Source organism: Pleuronectes platessa, chromosome 7, assembly GCF_947347685.1.
Source record: "Pleuronectes platessa chromosome 7, fPlePla1.1, whole genome shotgun sequence".
Lineage (NCBI taxonomy): Eukaryota > Metazoa > Chordata > Actinopteri > Pleuronectiformes > Pleuronectidae > Pleuronectes > Pleuronectes platessa.
In genome coordinates, this window is record NC_070632.1 from 7,783,371 (window position 1) to 7,799,743 (window position 16,373).

Consider the following 16,373-nt stretch of genomic DNA (forward strand, 5'->3'; position numbering starts at 1 on the left):
GCTCATCATCTTTAACGGTTTGGCATTGTGTGGCGTTGTGCTTTGCCCGACATGACAGTAACACAGAAGTGCACTATAGTTAATAGTTAAAAAATCCTACTGGAACGTGTCCCTCGAGAGAAGGCAATCCAAGCACAAGAGGAAATGATTACCAGACTGCTGGAAGTGAAGTGTGAGGTGATATCCGGGAAATTGCTGCAGACTGAGAAGACGGTTTAACAGGCCATCTCTGGTTCCTGACTTTCTCTTTTTCTCTCAAAGCTCTGCAATGTCCTAATTGGCTTTTGCTTTAGCCTCTCTGTGACCTGTAGGCACCTTTAGTCGACTCAATCCTTCAGATTAGGTTATACAGAACAATAACGGGATAATATCCAGTATTAGGATTCTCTGTCAGACTCACGTTGGAGGACAAAAATTGATCTGATATTGATTTACCGCAAGTGGTGCCAATAGCACAGATGATAACATGTTAGATATTTGAAGGTCATTGATGCTGAGTGGCAATCGGAAGTGGGTCATAAGATCAATAATGACTGACACTACTTGCATTTGCCTCTGGTTTTGATAAAGTCTGCTTCAAATAGTCAACAGCTAATTATGTGTGTAACATTTTAATAACAACCCTGGTTATATATGACACTAGTGGCCGAAGAGTGAACTGTACTCAGCATCCAGTTGCTGGTGCATGTGCTTGAACTCTGCAAGTGAGCATCCAAACAGTGCTTCAACATACCTGAGACCCAATGTCATTGACCGGTATCGTGTTGATTGATGAGGTAACTAAATATATATACAGTTTTTTGTTATTATAGCTGGCAACTAGTGGTGTGTTAACGGTTTGTCAGCCACTATGTTATGGTACAACTTCTTTCCACGTATTTACAATAGAAAAGCATTCTCGGACACTGTACCTTTAATCCTTTGAAACCAAAACAAATAATCATATACTCATATATATTATTATATACATATTCTTTCTAATGATGGGAGGTTTTCAGTGGTGATGTGTCAACACCCACACATGTCTGGTCATGCCACGTGACAGTCTACCTTGGACTAATCAGGCGGGGATATTTAATGGCATTGGTCCCTAAGCCTATCAACTTGAACTGTGGCTTTGCCCTGCCATGACTGACGAATGGCGAGATAGTGTTTGTCAGTGAAGGGATGAAAGCATGGTGAGAATCTGAAGTGCTGTTTGACTCACATGCTGTGGGTTGTTAGTGCAGTTTCATCCCTGCTTTTTCGAGCAGGGAAGACACAGCAACAGATGTCCCAACTTCCATGCTGTGCTGTGAGGAATTCTCAGAAAATGTCCAACCACATACTGTACGTGTGGCTCTACAGAAGAAAACACTCATGGGGGTCCAGTTAGTGTAGAGGATGAAGACACTAATTGTATAGCAAAGGTCGTTCTCCCCTCTCTCCCTTATTTACATTAAAATCTCTAATATCCATTAAAAGAATACGAGGATAATAAAAGAAAGATTGTGGATGAAAAGTAGCCGCCTTGTGTCAGGATGTCAAAACCGGGGAAGGGGTGTTCTTACTTTTTCTAACTTCAGTCGAGCAGTTTCAGGATTGTTTGTCATTAGAAATGATCAGCTTGATCTTTCTTTTAGCTTTTAGTTGAACCTGTGACACTATGGAAAGACAGGACATGTGAGGGAGAGTTGTCTGTTGTTATTCTGGTCTATTTAAGCTGCATTTTTGCATGTGAAGTGCTTTATTCGACTTGTTGCTTCATGCTGAAAATAGATCTATGCATTGTTGGAAAAATACAAACTCAAATGCATTGGCTGAAGGGTAGACCATGCATTGGAAGGGCCTCATGCAAACTGTACTTAAAAATGAAGGAGAAAACTCTTTGTATTTAAGCAAAGAGGCATGCTGTTCAGATGTGTATGTCTCTTCCTTTGAGACTGCACACAAGGGTTGGTCATCAGGTTCTGTAATTTTCTTGGTTTCAGTTGAATCTGGACAAATTTTTTCGGTGTATCAAAAGTCTTAATTAGTTATTTTCCTGAATTTCTTCGATCTATGACCTGTGAGTTTGGATCTGACTGCTCTTAACAGGGTTAAGTGTTGTACTCCGGGTGGCTAAGCACTGTTCCAGTTCCCCCTGAGATGGGAAAGCTTTCCCCAACATCTAGTGGGGGAATCTAGGTTAATACTGCCCCATATTGAATCTGTCTCTCTGCCCCCAGAGAGCAAATGCACTTTTAGCAGCTTCTATTGTGCCAAGATTCCCCTCCCTTGGTCCTGCAAAATGTTTTCGCCTGAGTTACTTTACAGCTGTAAGTTGACCTTTATGTCTAAAAACAGGCTCCTCTCTCTCAGAATGTCACTATGCCAGTGCCAACAGTTTCATTTTATGAATGTATCAGTAAATGGATAAAAAGGTACTCAACGTGACAAATGCTGTACGCTCCCATATAAAGTATCCAAATGCAAACATTGTTTATAGAGACATCACACTTGACAAGCAACATTACATCACTGTGAATTTTGTCATCCAAACCCACTCTGGACCAAATATAGCTGTTTTAATATGAGCTATTCCTTATGTTAATGGCGGTGCTATAACACCCTGTAATGTATGTAGACAGCCGTCCTTTTGTGACCGTCCCACATTAATGTCGGGAAGCAGCTTCTTCTTTTCTCATTACAGCTTTGAGACAAAGACAAGCAGTTACCCTTTTTAAAGACCTCGGAAACTGGAAACTCTTTTTCTATTATTAGATTTCATGTTGGTTGCAGTGTGACTTTAATGCTACCTTATGTAATGTATCTCGATGATCAGCGACAAGCGATTTCAAGTCTACGTCTGCTACGTAAAGGTCACTAGTTCTATGTGTTTCCTTCAAAAACAGTGGATAACACAACAATAACAATGATGCTGTACCAAAATTACAATATTTTAGGTCAACAGGCGCCTTATCTCAAACTAAGCCCAACAGCCTCCTCAATAGCTGCTGGATCTCAATGGACTAAGGAGCCTTTTTACAACTGCATTATAAAGGTTTTGTTTATACCTTTTCTACCTTTTTTACACTCCAGTGAAGCATCCATAGAGAGCCAGTCAAAACTAGATTTTGTGAATATTAAACATTATTTGGACGCAGAGGTTAGTGACTTTGAGTTCAGGCACATTAAGACATGTTGGTAATAATCATTAACAGATCATTTGAGACAACATTCACCTGCAGCTCCTCGGGTTTAGCCGGTGCTCAGTGTTGCTGTTGCCCTTTAAATTAACAATCATTTCCAGCGGTTCGCCATATCAGCTTTTACTAATTAAAACGTGTCCCCTGTTGGTTGTTTACTCTCTGCACACTGTTGTCAGTGTTCGTCAAAGAGAGTTTGTGAGAGAAGAACTGCCACTCTGTCACCATTGTACAAGCAGGAGGGATTTGAGTGATTCCAACAATTCCAACATTTGATTGAGACATCTTTTTTTATTGAGGATCATATCGTATCACTGTCAGGGATTTCATTCTCCCAACTAAACTTTCATTAATATTTATGATATTTGACTTGCTATATAAACCCATGATGCTGACACATGTTCATATTTGAACTTAAACATAGAATTTTCTGCCACAACCTTTGTTACATCTCTTCTTAAGGTCGATAATATATATATATTGTGTGTTCCTCACCTCATCCTGCCTCTTGCTTACATACCCATGTCACACACACACATTTAGGGTTTGCTATTCACCCCGTGACCCTGTGACGTTTGTTCTTAGTCTGCTGGGTATGGTGCGTGTATTTATAGAGCAGGTTTAACACCATAGATCCACTGCTCTTCTTTTCACAGAGGCAGTTACTGCCGGAGCATTCTCACAGTAGCTAGTGCCTCTGCAATCGATATCCACCTCTCACTCATCTCAAGCTAAATGTATGGAGCTGCGGCTTGTGTGAAACCTTCCAATTTTAAGGTGTGTTTTTACTTTGTTGGTATAGTTTTCTAAACCCCCCCGAAACAGTGATCCAATATTCTACAAATTACCTTTTGCGAGGCCTCAACGCACATGTTGATCTTTATATCCTCATTTGTTTCATATCCTTATCTGCCTGGCCGACCTTGCAGAGCGATTTTGTAATGTACACAGTCCCAGAAAATGATTGGCACTGTGAGGCACACACCACACGTCAAATGCCTATAATCTTCAGTTTCAAGGGATAAGCTGCATTATCTGTGTTGCGTTAACAGCAGGTTTGTTGTAGTTTTATCACATTCTTTTATCAGAGTTTTTATTATGAAAGAGGTGATACTGAGAGGCTTGATTACGTCATGGTTTTAACATCATCCTGTTAAAGCCCTCTTTGGAGGGTCATCTTGTTGCTCTGTGGAGACTGAATCAGCTTGGCTCTAATTTTTGGCATCTGGCTACTGATGGTTTCTTGTCCTGACATTTTATAGGCTTCAAACAAATCAGTTAATCACCATTAATGTATGGACACAATGTTGTTGATTTAGAGAATGAGCACTCAAGTTTCAGCATTGTATTTGTGTGTCTCTCTGTGGAGTATTCAGGTGAGGGGTAGACACTGCGTTAAACGACACGCCAAGGAAACTTGTGCTCAAATGTAGCCATCCTTGCCAAGCAGCTTTAAGAAACCAAGCATCAACTTAACATTTAAGAAAGACCTCGAATTTCACAGCATGGACGGTTTCCATGAAATGGGATCATTGTCTCATTTCAGTTTTAAATTTATACTCTGAAAATCTATAAGGCTCACCGCGTGTATGGGAAAAGCTGGCTTTAAAAGGGCTGCAGTGGCCATAAACAGTTTGAATTATGTTTTTTACAATGATTTTCTAATGGTATCACTCAGATAAAAAAAACCTTCATTGAAACTTCTTCAGCTTTTATCTCTCCACTCTCCATCTCTCTCATATTCGTGTCCTTTCTTCCAGTCATCTGCTTTTGCTCTTTTGTAATCAGGCAGACGCGACCGGGTCTGAACTTACTGTCGAACGCACACAGATAAAATGAATATTGATCCTCTAATCTTTCTCCCAGTATGTGAGCAAACAAGTGTATTTTTCTAAAATGTCAGAAGAATTCCTTTAAATGCCAAGTTATGTTTCTTTTGTGATGCAGCGCTTCCATATCTACAGTGCCTTGCATAGGTATTCACCCCCCTTGGACTTTTTCCCATTATGTACTGTCACTAACTGGAATTCAAATGGACTTAAATAAACTTTTTCCCGTTTGATCAACAAAACATGCATAGTACTTTGGAGGTGCAAAATACATTTTATTGTGACACAAACAATAATGAGAACAAAAAAGTTGACATCTGTTGGGTGCATAAGTATTCACCCCCCTGTGTCAATACTTGGTAGAACCCCCTTTCGCTGCAATTACAGCTGCAAGTCTTTTGGGGTATGTCTCATTTGCACATCTAGAGATGGAAAGGTTTGTCCATTCTTCTTGGCAAAAAAGATGAAGCTCAGTCAGATTGGATGGAGACCGTCTGTGAACCGCAATCTTCAAGTCTTGCCATAGATTCTCTATTGGATTGAGGTCTGGGCTTTGACTGGGCCATTTTAAGACATTAACATTCTTTAATCCAAACCATTCCTTTGTAGCTCTGGCTGTATGTTTAGGGTCATTGTCCTGCTGGAAGATGAACCTCCGCCCCAGTCTCAAGTCTTTTGCAGACTGCATCAGATTTTCTTCAAGGATTTCCCTGTATTTGGCTCCATCCATCTTTCCCTCTATTCTGACCAGTTTCCCTGTACCTGCTGAAGAGAAGCATCCCCACAGCATGATGCTACCACCACCATGTTTCACTGTTGGGATGGTGTGCTCAGGGTGATGGGCAGTGTTGGGTTTTCGCCACACATAGCGTTTTGCATTGAGGCCAAAAAGTTCAATTTTGGTCTCATCTGACCAGAGCACCTTCTTCCACATGTTTGCTGTGTCTCCCACATGGCTTCTGGCAAACTCCAAATGGGATTTTTTATGGATCCCTTTCAACAATGGCTTTCTTCTTGCCACTCTTCCATAAAGGCCAGATTTGTGGAGTAGACGACTAATAGTTGTCCTGTCGACAGATTCTCCCACCTCAGCTGTGGATCTCTGCAACTCCTCCAGAGTAACCATGGGCCTCCTGGTTGCTTCTCTGATTAATGTTCTCCTTGTCCGACTCTTCAGTTTGGGTGGACGGCCTCCTCTTGGTAGGTTTGCGGTTGTGCCATATTCTTTCCATTTTCTTATGATGGATTTTATGGTGCTCAGAGAGATTTTCAAAGCTCTGGATATTTTTTTATAACCTAACCCTGCTTCATATTTCTCCACAACTTTATCCCTGACCTGTTTGGTGAGCTCCTTGGTCTTCATGATGCTGTTTGTTCAGTAATGATCTCCAACAAACTCTGAGTCCGTCACAGAACAGGTGTATTTATACTGAGATTAAATTGCAGACAGGTGGACCCTATTTACTAATTATGTGACTTGCAAATGTGACTTGTGAATGCAATTGGTCGCACCAGATCTTTGTTAGGGTTTTCACAGTAAAGGGGGTGAATACATATGCACTCAACACTTTTCAGATTTTTATTTGTAAATAATTGTGAAATCCATGTAATATTTCCCCCCACTTCCAAATGATGCACTATTTTGTGTTGGTCCATTACATAAACTCACGATGAAATAAATTTTAATCTGTGGTTATAACATGACAAAATGTAGAAAAGTCCAAAGGGGGTGAATACTTATGCAAGGCACTGTACTTCCTCCAGATCGACGCAGTGAAGTGGACTGATGGTCGATCTGATTGGATTCACAGTCTTTTTCCTGTCCTGGGTTGATGTTACTCTGCTTTAGTGAACAGACATCTCTGTCCGGGGGATGGAAACTTAATTGACTGCTATTGATTTTTAAGTCTTCGATTAACTCCCATTGGGGAGTGACAGAGAATAGAGGGTGAGCATAAACGTGAATGGAGCAAACAGAAACTTATGTAATGTTTAGTAGAACCACACCATAGTATTGGCGTTTTAAGACACATTGTTCTCCCTCTCCATGCACCGAAACTCTTATAAAAGCTGCTTTTCTATTATCATTCATTAACATTTGATGATAAACCTGGTGATCACATCCTTATTTAAAAACCTTATCTGCAAACACAAATGTAAATAGTCATTATATTTACAGAAAAATGCTTTTTTTATACTTGAAAATGGCTGAGCCAGTTCTTTAAGAAAAGGCTGCTGATATAATTAGTGTACAGGAGTACAGTACATTATCTAGAGTAAAGGCCAGTGTGACATTTACTCACAGTATGTGGCTCCTCAGGCTGCGCAGGGCAAACTTGTCCCGGTAAATGACATTGTCGTTGTTCACTTGAAGTTAGAGTACAACAATTTTTCTTCCTTTACTTCAACTTGTGACATTAACTTCATAAATATCTGTCATAATGTGTTTTTGTCTATATTACGTGACATTTTCTTGTCTAGAACAAAGTATTGGGATGTCGGGCCTTGCTGTTGTTTACTGTTTGGCTCACTTAGCTGGATCCTGCTCAACAGTTGTTGTTAGTTTTAATGTATTAACTCAGAATTGAACCCTCATTTGAAAGACAACAGGACTGCAGAGTGGGAGGGCATGTAATGTCTGGAAGGCATTTGAGTGTACTTAATAGTTGGTGCCCAAGACCCAGTGGCTTTCCTGTAAAGTCTGTGTCTCAAGCGTCTAATTTTTCTGCATCCATGCAGGGAGAGTGATAGTTTTATGGTCTGCATGTCTTGGATTGGAGTAGGGGTGGGGAGCTTTCCTCTATAAAGGGCCATTTCAATTTATAATGTCTGTTTTGGGGCCATGTTGAATTACTGAACACATATATCACACTCAACTCTGTAATGCTATGGCTGGAGCTGCTGTTCTCTTTGGTGAAGTGTCTGATGTCAGATGGAATGATGAGGCTACTCACGGCTGGTTTCAGCCAAAACAAGGTGCTCCAAAGACCTCCCAGTTTTGGTAGTGCCACGTGAGGCTAACAAATACAGTGATTCAGCCCTAGAATCAAACTCTGTGCTAACTTTGGTCAGTTGGTTGGTATATATGACTTAGATTTTTTTAATGCACACCATAACATTGGACAATGAGATGTGATGAAAATATGTATGTAGCTCGAAACCACAATTACAATATATGCATCCTTACAAAGTACAAGTATATCTGCAACTCATAGCAAGGATCTGTAGCCCAAGATTATTAGTCATTAGTTAGTATCCATTTTGCCTGAGTTTCTCACCACTACAATTGTCTCAGTTGAAGCACATGGCCTTTGTGTTGTTTTCCCTAATTGAGCCGGAGACACAACTGCAAATCGGTGGGAAAGGCTCTGGCCTGGACTCCTGTGAGTCAGTCCTGGCTCTCTGCAGGGAAAGTTGGCGAGCTGATGGTTCTCTGATGTAAATGTGACTTGGTTGTATGTTTGGAGAGAAGCTCGCAGAGCACTGGTTATGCAATATGCATGTGGCAGTGTTTCACCCGGTATAGATTTCAATTTGCAGAGCCAGTGTGGCTAATTGTTCCCGTTCGGAGTTTAATCTGGCTCCTTTGCTAAAAGCTACAAGAAAAAATGTGAAAGTCAAAAAACAGCGCCACAGGTCTCTAAACCAAATTATAGTTTTGAAAACTGACTCTCTGGAGCCAATGCTGTGCACTTTTCCTCCAGTTTTTGGTCCTGTATTGAATGAAAGGTTTCTACGTGGCATGTGGTTCATCCCTTATGAACAGTTACTTAAACATCTGGTCTCAGTGAGGAAATGTAGGGCAGTGTGTGTATGATTTTTGGACGAAGTTAATTCATCCAAATCAGGCCACACCCTGGGTCATCGTGTCTTCCATCAGTTTTCTCCTTTTTTTCCTGCACCAATTGTACATTTTGTCATTCTTGTATGTGTGTCATGTCATACAAATCTGTCTTCTCTTATTTTGATAATGCCATGCCCTCTGGGACCATCCTCACCTCCCCTATCCCCCTCTCTTCTCCATGTCCTTATATTTTCCTTTCGTTGCTGTCTCCGTTTGGCTCCGTCTCCTCAGCACCGTCTCTCCTCAGCACCGCCTCTCCTCTTTGTATTTGTCCCTGAAATGCCGTCAGCTCTGGGATTCTCTCTCAACTCACTTCTGATTTAGGTTAGACATACTCAAGTGTTATGGCTTCCTCCTTTTCTTAGCGATAGGATTTAAAGGCAAAGGTTCCTCCATGATACCCAACCCATTTAACACTTGTTGGCCTCCTGTTGGGGAAGCTGAGGGATTTGCCACAGAGATACAAGTTTTCTTTTACTTATTATAATTCACTTAATATTGGTACATGACCCAAATAAAGTTACGGCATCCGTTGTGACTATTTAATGTGTATGTTGTGTATTAGGGGTATATGTGATTGTGTGCATACTGTTGTATGATTTGATGTGCTTTTTGTTTTTGGATTTGTTGATTATCTCACACCCCAGCTGTTGGAGAATGACTTATTCTCTCTCTCTCTCTCTCTCTCTCTCTCTCTCTCTTAAGAGGCATTTTAAGGAAAAACAAAAGGCCACAATGGGATGTTGAATTCACAATTATTAAATATTACAATATATGTCAAGTATCGATTAGAACGAGAGACCACATATAAATGAACAATTATGATCTTTTAATATGAAAAGTATACTGTCATGCAGGAGTCAGATACCTCCAGTCACTCTGGATACATATCGCACCGAGGTGTGTATTTGTTTAGTGTTAGCCGTTGCAGTAATCTTGTGTAAATGTGTCTGTCTTAGTTTCTCATTGTTTAGATATGGTTATTTGTAACCGTTGGTGTGTTCCTGTTGACTTAATAAATACACAATGAATAGAATCCTGTTTCTTACCACGTAATATCCTTTCACATGCTACCAGCTAATCGATTTTTTCTTCTTCATTTATTTGGATCCATGATTGGCCAAGTCATTCTTTTGGCCCAAATCTCCAGTAGCTGGTGACTAGCTGCTACTATCTGAGGGTGGTGTGTGTGTGCAGGTGGCAAACAGATTATGCACTTGGCCCAGGGTGACGTCAGCGGCTCCCTTAGGACTGGGAATGGGTGGGGTCCTGCTCTCCTTAGCATAGTGGTGTGAACAGGAGGAGCATGGGAAGTGGAGACACTGGGAGTAAGGCGGTTTGTACTGTGTCAGTTAGAGTGAAACCTTTCTCCTACTTGTGTACCTCTGCAGGTGAGACAGGCTGCACCCACAAAGGATCCTGGATGCGGTGTCTCCTGCGGATCAGGTGAAAGGTAAGCTGAGCTTTCACCTGTTGGCCCCCTCTTTAATGTCTTAATACATGTGCATAATTAAATGGGTTAGCTGTCTGCAAGCTTCAATTAATTCAAAGGCTTGTGTCACTCATATGCTAGAGTTAGAGGTTAAGATTAGATTTGTAGAACTGTTTTCTTTCACGTGTCAGTCTAATTTCAAACTGACATGAATAAGAGCGCATTTTCACCTAGGGCTGCCAGGAGGCATAACTCACTTTCTGAGCAGAAGAGAGAATTAGAGCATGTCTCTTAAGGTGTGGAATAGATGTATTTTGTGTTTATGCCAGGTTTGATAACATTTTAACATAGGTGCTTAGAGCTGTTTGATTAAGTGCTGCACTGCAAGGCTGTTTTAGTGTCTTTTGGGTGTCCGTGTGAGCAGTTGTGTGCTGATGTTCAGAGTACAGTGCAGCATTAAAAGGAGGGGAGCGGTCCGACAGACCTCTGCAGCTTACAGGGTGTGTCAGGTTCATTTGGGTTAGAAGGGAGTAAATGTTTGCGGTTGCACAAGGACAGTTGGCTACAGAATTATACTTCAGAGAGATCCTCAAAGCTGCATACCCGGCAGTTTGCCTGGACTACGTGTTGATCTTTTATACAGTGGCAGAAAAAGGGTAATGACTAGTTGCTGTTCCTTTTTTCAGCCGACCATCCTTATTACACTGTGCGTTTTTGGTCTCTGCTGGAAGGATAAATGGACCAGTCTTTTTTTGTATGTCGGCCAGTACTAGACAGTCAGCTGCTAAGCACATCTGTCCACTGGGCATGAAGATGGAAACTTGGTCAGATGGATTTATCCTTCTTACTGTTGGTAAGGAGGAATCAGAGTTACATAGTTATCAAACAGTCTGTTCTTTAGGTATAACCTTGTGCTAACGTCAGTACTTCACTATTCCAACCCTGAGATGGTAGCAGGCTGTACTGTGGCAGTTGTGAAAAAGAGAACCACTTGCCTGCTTATATCAGTCAGGAAGCGTTTGAAAACCGCCTTGCTCAAGCTGTTTATCTTGGCATGTGGGCGTAGGAATAGAGGTATTAGGTTTAACAGCAAATTACTCATTAACCAGGTTATACGTCTCAACCTGCAGTGAGTAGCATTAACCCAGGCTACTCTCATCAGGTTATTCAAACTATTTGATTTACTACGATAGTAAAATAATGGACATAAATACCTGACAGTTTATCGCCTTGTCGACTGGTTACATAGCTCCCTTATCTTTTTTTACATTCCATGAATAAGCCTCCACATTGTCCACACACTGTTGTGTCCAGTCACTAGGAATAGAATTTTAAAAAAAAGTATATCCTCTGGCACAGCATGGGTCTTATATTCTCTCGTGTCCACTCTCCCACATCAGCAGTGAATCACTCTGGCTGTGCTTTGTTTGTGTCAGCTATTCAACCCTAAGTTTTGCTGCTAGGTACACACACACACACACACACACACACACCAACCATCACCTGCATGTCTGTTCCTTTGTCTTGTACTTCTGTTTGACTTTAGCCGTTTTCCCTAGTTTTTCTTCTACACAGTAAACATCAGGAAATATGAAATAGCAACACTGTAAACACGAGGAGTTATAAAAATAGTAATTAAATATATAATACATTACTCAATATAAGATGGAACAATGAGATCTATGGGTCATACCCTAAATTAGCTGAGGTCCATATGGTCTTACATAATGTTAGCCTCAAGCCACTTGATGAAATAGTATTCATACATTCAGAGCCTGAACAGTAATTCAAATTGGTTGTCAGGCAGAATGCATTGTGGGGAATGCCACAGATTTCCCTTTTTCTGCTGTTAAAAACTCATCCTATGCTTGTTTTTGACTTCTGTAAAACAAATATGTCCTTATGAATTGTTATAATCTATGGTAACAATTTGAAATATATTATTCTTTTATATTAATATTATATTATATTCCTTATAGAAAAAAGATTTAATATATGAATTCAAATCTGCTTCAAAGTGCTAACAGACTCCTGGTGATGAGAGGCAATACAACTTAACCCTCATACAACTAATTCCATTAAATAGTTCTTCTCTCTGCATTTTTATTTATGGTATAAATGGTGGCTGTTTGTTTTAATGAAGATAAAACGCTGGAGGAACAATGAGAACAGTTCAGTCATTAGATCTTCAGAAGATGTCTAGCCACATTACATTAGGTTAATTTAGCTACTTTAGCAGGCTTGTGACAGGACTATCAAGTGGCTGCTGGGACAAAGAGCAGAACTTGCACTCCTAGCAGGTTGACCCAATTACTTTCCATTAAATGCTTTACACATCGAGTCTCGCTGTGGCAGTATCAATTCATGCCGGGTATGAGAGCACCCAGCAGTCCGCTGCACAGCCAACTTTTAGTTTTTAAAGAGTTTCTTTACCAGGATAAGTGAGGCCGGGCAGGCAGTGGAGCTGGTGTGAAGCTAAATCTGTTCCCTCTTTCACCATCCCTCACTGGTAAGGAGACCCATGCTGACATCGCAGGTGGGACGAGGTTGTCAACTTGTGGATGACACCAGTTTTCTCGAGGTGATTCTAGTCTATGCAGTTAAAAGTTTGGGTAAATTGCATCTGTCTGCTCGTGTTGCATTGACAAGGTGCAATCTCTTTTGCTGTATTTTTCTTAATAATGGCATGCATTTCTTTCCATTGAACATGGGTCTGACTGTAAGCTTTAAGGTTTTTTGTTCAGGGGGGACATGTTTTAAGTGTTTTGCCTGTTACAGGGACTTGAAAGGGGAAAAAAACATTAACTTTTAGTAATTTATTTTAAATTAACACCTTTTCTTATGCTATCCAAATTTATTTTCTATAACCTCAACTGAAAATGCAGCGGAAAATATACAGTAGATGTTATCTTTATCTAGCCACCAACTTTCACCAACCTTGTGTGAAAATTCCTCTGTTTGTATAATGAATCAGACTTACAAGGAACTCTAGTATTTTGCTTATTTTCCTCTTGATCTTGTTTTTTCCATAGATTGTTTATTCATAAGGTTGTATAGCATCAGTGCAGGCCACGTTGTTTGCTGAGGATTAATACCTCTTATAGATAAAGGGCCGCAGGATTTCTATTCCAATTTGAACGGTGTGCAGGATGAATGACAGACAGGATATTGATCATAGAAGTCATAATTTGTAAATATCTGGCAGCTGGTCATTGATTAAATGGGATATCACAGCCTGAAGAGTCTGTAATGAGCATCAACCCCGTGTCTCCCACTTGGCTGCTCTTTGCTTTAGCATCATTAATTAAAATAATTTATCCGACACCTTGTCATCTATTATCCTTTGCTTAATGACCCTCCGTCTGTCCAGTGAGGACAGGCAGCCTCTCGGCCTCTGCTGGCAGACATCTTCCTCACAGCGCCTGTCTCATAGCAGACAGAGGAGCCCCTGCCCTGTCCTCACTCAGTACCCCAAGGACCACATTTTATCCATTCTCTAACCTGTGTTGGTGTAATCAGACAAAAGCTCATTTTCTCTTCCTTTCTTCTACATCTGTTGCTCTTCCTCTGCAAACACTGCAGCTTATTATTTCCCCCTCTGCCAAAGAGATTTTCAGCTCTATAAAAAGGCCATGTCAGGGTGGAACAGGGCCTTTAAATCACTGCTGCTACTTGAAGTGGAGCAGAGAATCCAATTTGCATAGCCCTTATGTTTAATTCAAAGTGCAATATGATGAGTAGAATTGGCTGATACGTTGCTTTTTTGTCCGGACTTGTTCAGCTTTGGGAGTGGACATGCAGTGGTGGCATTTAGAGATGACGGTGAGGTAGACGAGGCACTGGGCACTGCTCGAGCATTAAATATCTTAGATTAGTAAGTTCTACTGTTTCAGCAACATACTGCCATGTTCTCAAACATACACAGATAATGAGAACTGACAGTAAATCGCTGTTGACCCTGTAGGGTTGGGCAGTGTGCCGAGTTAACATGTGACGATGTGGACAGTGAAACATCACAATTGACCATGACGGTTGGGATTGCTATGGTGGGGTTACTTTTTAATAAAAATGTGATACTTATAATCTTAAGCAAATATAATTAACATTGTTGGTCTAAGCGGACACAAGCTCATTTTTTTCTCTTCCTGTCTTCCATTAATTAGCATTAGTAAAGCAGTGTAGAAAGTATTCAGCCGCAGCCTCACATTTTTATCTGGTCTTCAGCATCGTCTGGTGAAATAACAAACAGGCTAGTTTGTTGTTTCAGCTATAACTAATTAACTCGATGGTGCGTCTGAATCAAACATGACTCGTCAGTTTGTGGCCTCTCTGCTTGCCGTTGTTCATAAAAATGTTTTTTAGAAAATAACTGCAGCTGTACAACAACAAGTAAACAGAGCGTGTTTGCAATGAACTGTCAGTCATTTCAAAAAACCTTCAGACTTGTTATTTGTGTGAGTTTACCTAGTCTATGACCTTAATGTTAATTTGTTAAATGTATGTGCTTTTTTTAATTGCATCGCAGTCCATGAATGTGTTGTACTTGGAAATCACTGTGAAGATGCTGACATTCGTACATCAAGAGCTTTAAGATGTCTTTCTGTTCAGGTTCACTCCACTGACACTGAGAGTATCCTTAAGTGTGATAAAGTGGTGCCTGTGTGCTTGATGCTCTATGAGGAGAAACAAGATGAAAAAAAGAAACCAGGAGAGAGGATGTGTCAGTGCAAGTGAAAGTCATGGCTACAGCCTCTCAAAGTACAGAACTGAGGTCCTCTGATGTTTAGTTATCTTCTCCCTCTGTGTGTATATATAAATGTGTCAGTGTGTCCTTGTTCGTTGTTACATTTGGATGTAAACAAAGAGGGCATGCTTGGCACCACTTCTCGGCCAATAGCTCAGCCTAGCTCGGCTTGCCTAAGGCTGGTTCTCACACATAGCTACCCCTGGCCTGGATCCAGCCATATAGACAGCCAGCTGGCTTGATCTGTCAGGTCAAACTCCACTCCAGTTTGTGGCTGGGGACTTACTCTCTAATTCAAAGGTTTTCTTTGAAAGCAAATGTGAACAAATCATTCATGAGGTTTATAATCACAAATCTGAAGTCTGTCAAAAGAAATAAGAGCTACATTCGTGATTTTTAAGACTTTGCTTTAGATAGTTTGGCTGCTTTTGCAGAGTGTTTTTTTTCTTGAGTTATTTTCCAACGAAAAGAAGGTCCATGTATAAAAGAGGCAGAGAGAATAAGCTGCCTCAATGGGTGGTCATTTTTTATTGAAAGGGTGACATGTCTGCTTCATCAAAACAGTAATGAAGACATCTGAACTTGGTGGTTTTTTGTCTGACTAGCTTGATTCTTCATCAGGGATTTGTCTCTGGTTTTATGAGGATTAGATATGAAAACAGATATAGATGGATAGAAAGAATATACAAATTATACTGTTACATTTGAAATGGAAACTGCTGTGATTTGAGCAGTGAGTTTGATGTATTTTGTATTTATGCACAGATTATAGCATTTGTGCATGGTCAAGGGTTAGGGTTAGGGTTATTTATTTGTATCAGAAAGCTAAGGCCGTAATGTAGGAACGTGACCAGGTCACATGGACACATGCACTAGAGGCTAAGGTTGACAGTGAGAGATCCAAGAAGGGAATCCTGTTTGGTATTTGCATAATAACATACATAAGCTGCTTTCAAACATGCACTGGACCCTGCAGTTCCTTCTTGTTTTTGCACGTGTGAACGCAAACATCCAAGTGAGATGCTCCATCGTTTCTGCAGACTTAATCCGCCTGACCTCCTAGTGTAAAGTCCGTAGAAATCCGGTCAATGTGAGAGCACAGAAGGGAATCCCCTGCTGTGCTCGAGCGAGTGGGGGGTTGATGGCGCTTCTAATACGCGATAGGCACAAAAAGAAACAAAACAAATGCAGTATCTTCTGGTGAAAAAGCGGTGTAACCCACATCGAAGACACTGATGAGCATGTCAAGAGAGTTTGTGATGATAAGAGCCGACAGCGGTGTTCGGGTGCTGTAAACACACGATCACGTGATTTCTGCAGTGGAGTTATTAATACGTCACGTCCTTCTGACGCACCC

At 40.8% G+C, this 16,373-nt stretch overlaps 1 protein-coding gene across 2 annotated transcripts in view; it reads left to right on the forward strand.

Moving 5' to 3' along the window:
- osbpl5 (oxysterol binding protein-like 5) overlaps nucleotides 1-16,373 on the forward strand; it is a 38,125-nt gene that overhangs the window by 1,623 nt on the left and 20,129 nt on the right. The window contains exon 2 of one of the 2 annotated variants that reach the window (XM_053426874.1): nucleotides 10,232-10,293. The gene's annotated coding sequence lies outside the window, so the exon portion shown is untranslated. Of the gene's footprint in view, nucleotides 1-10,136; nucleotides 10,294-16,373 lie in introns of those variants that run through there. The other variant, XM_053426875.1, reaches the window with a different exon arrangement.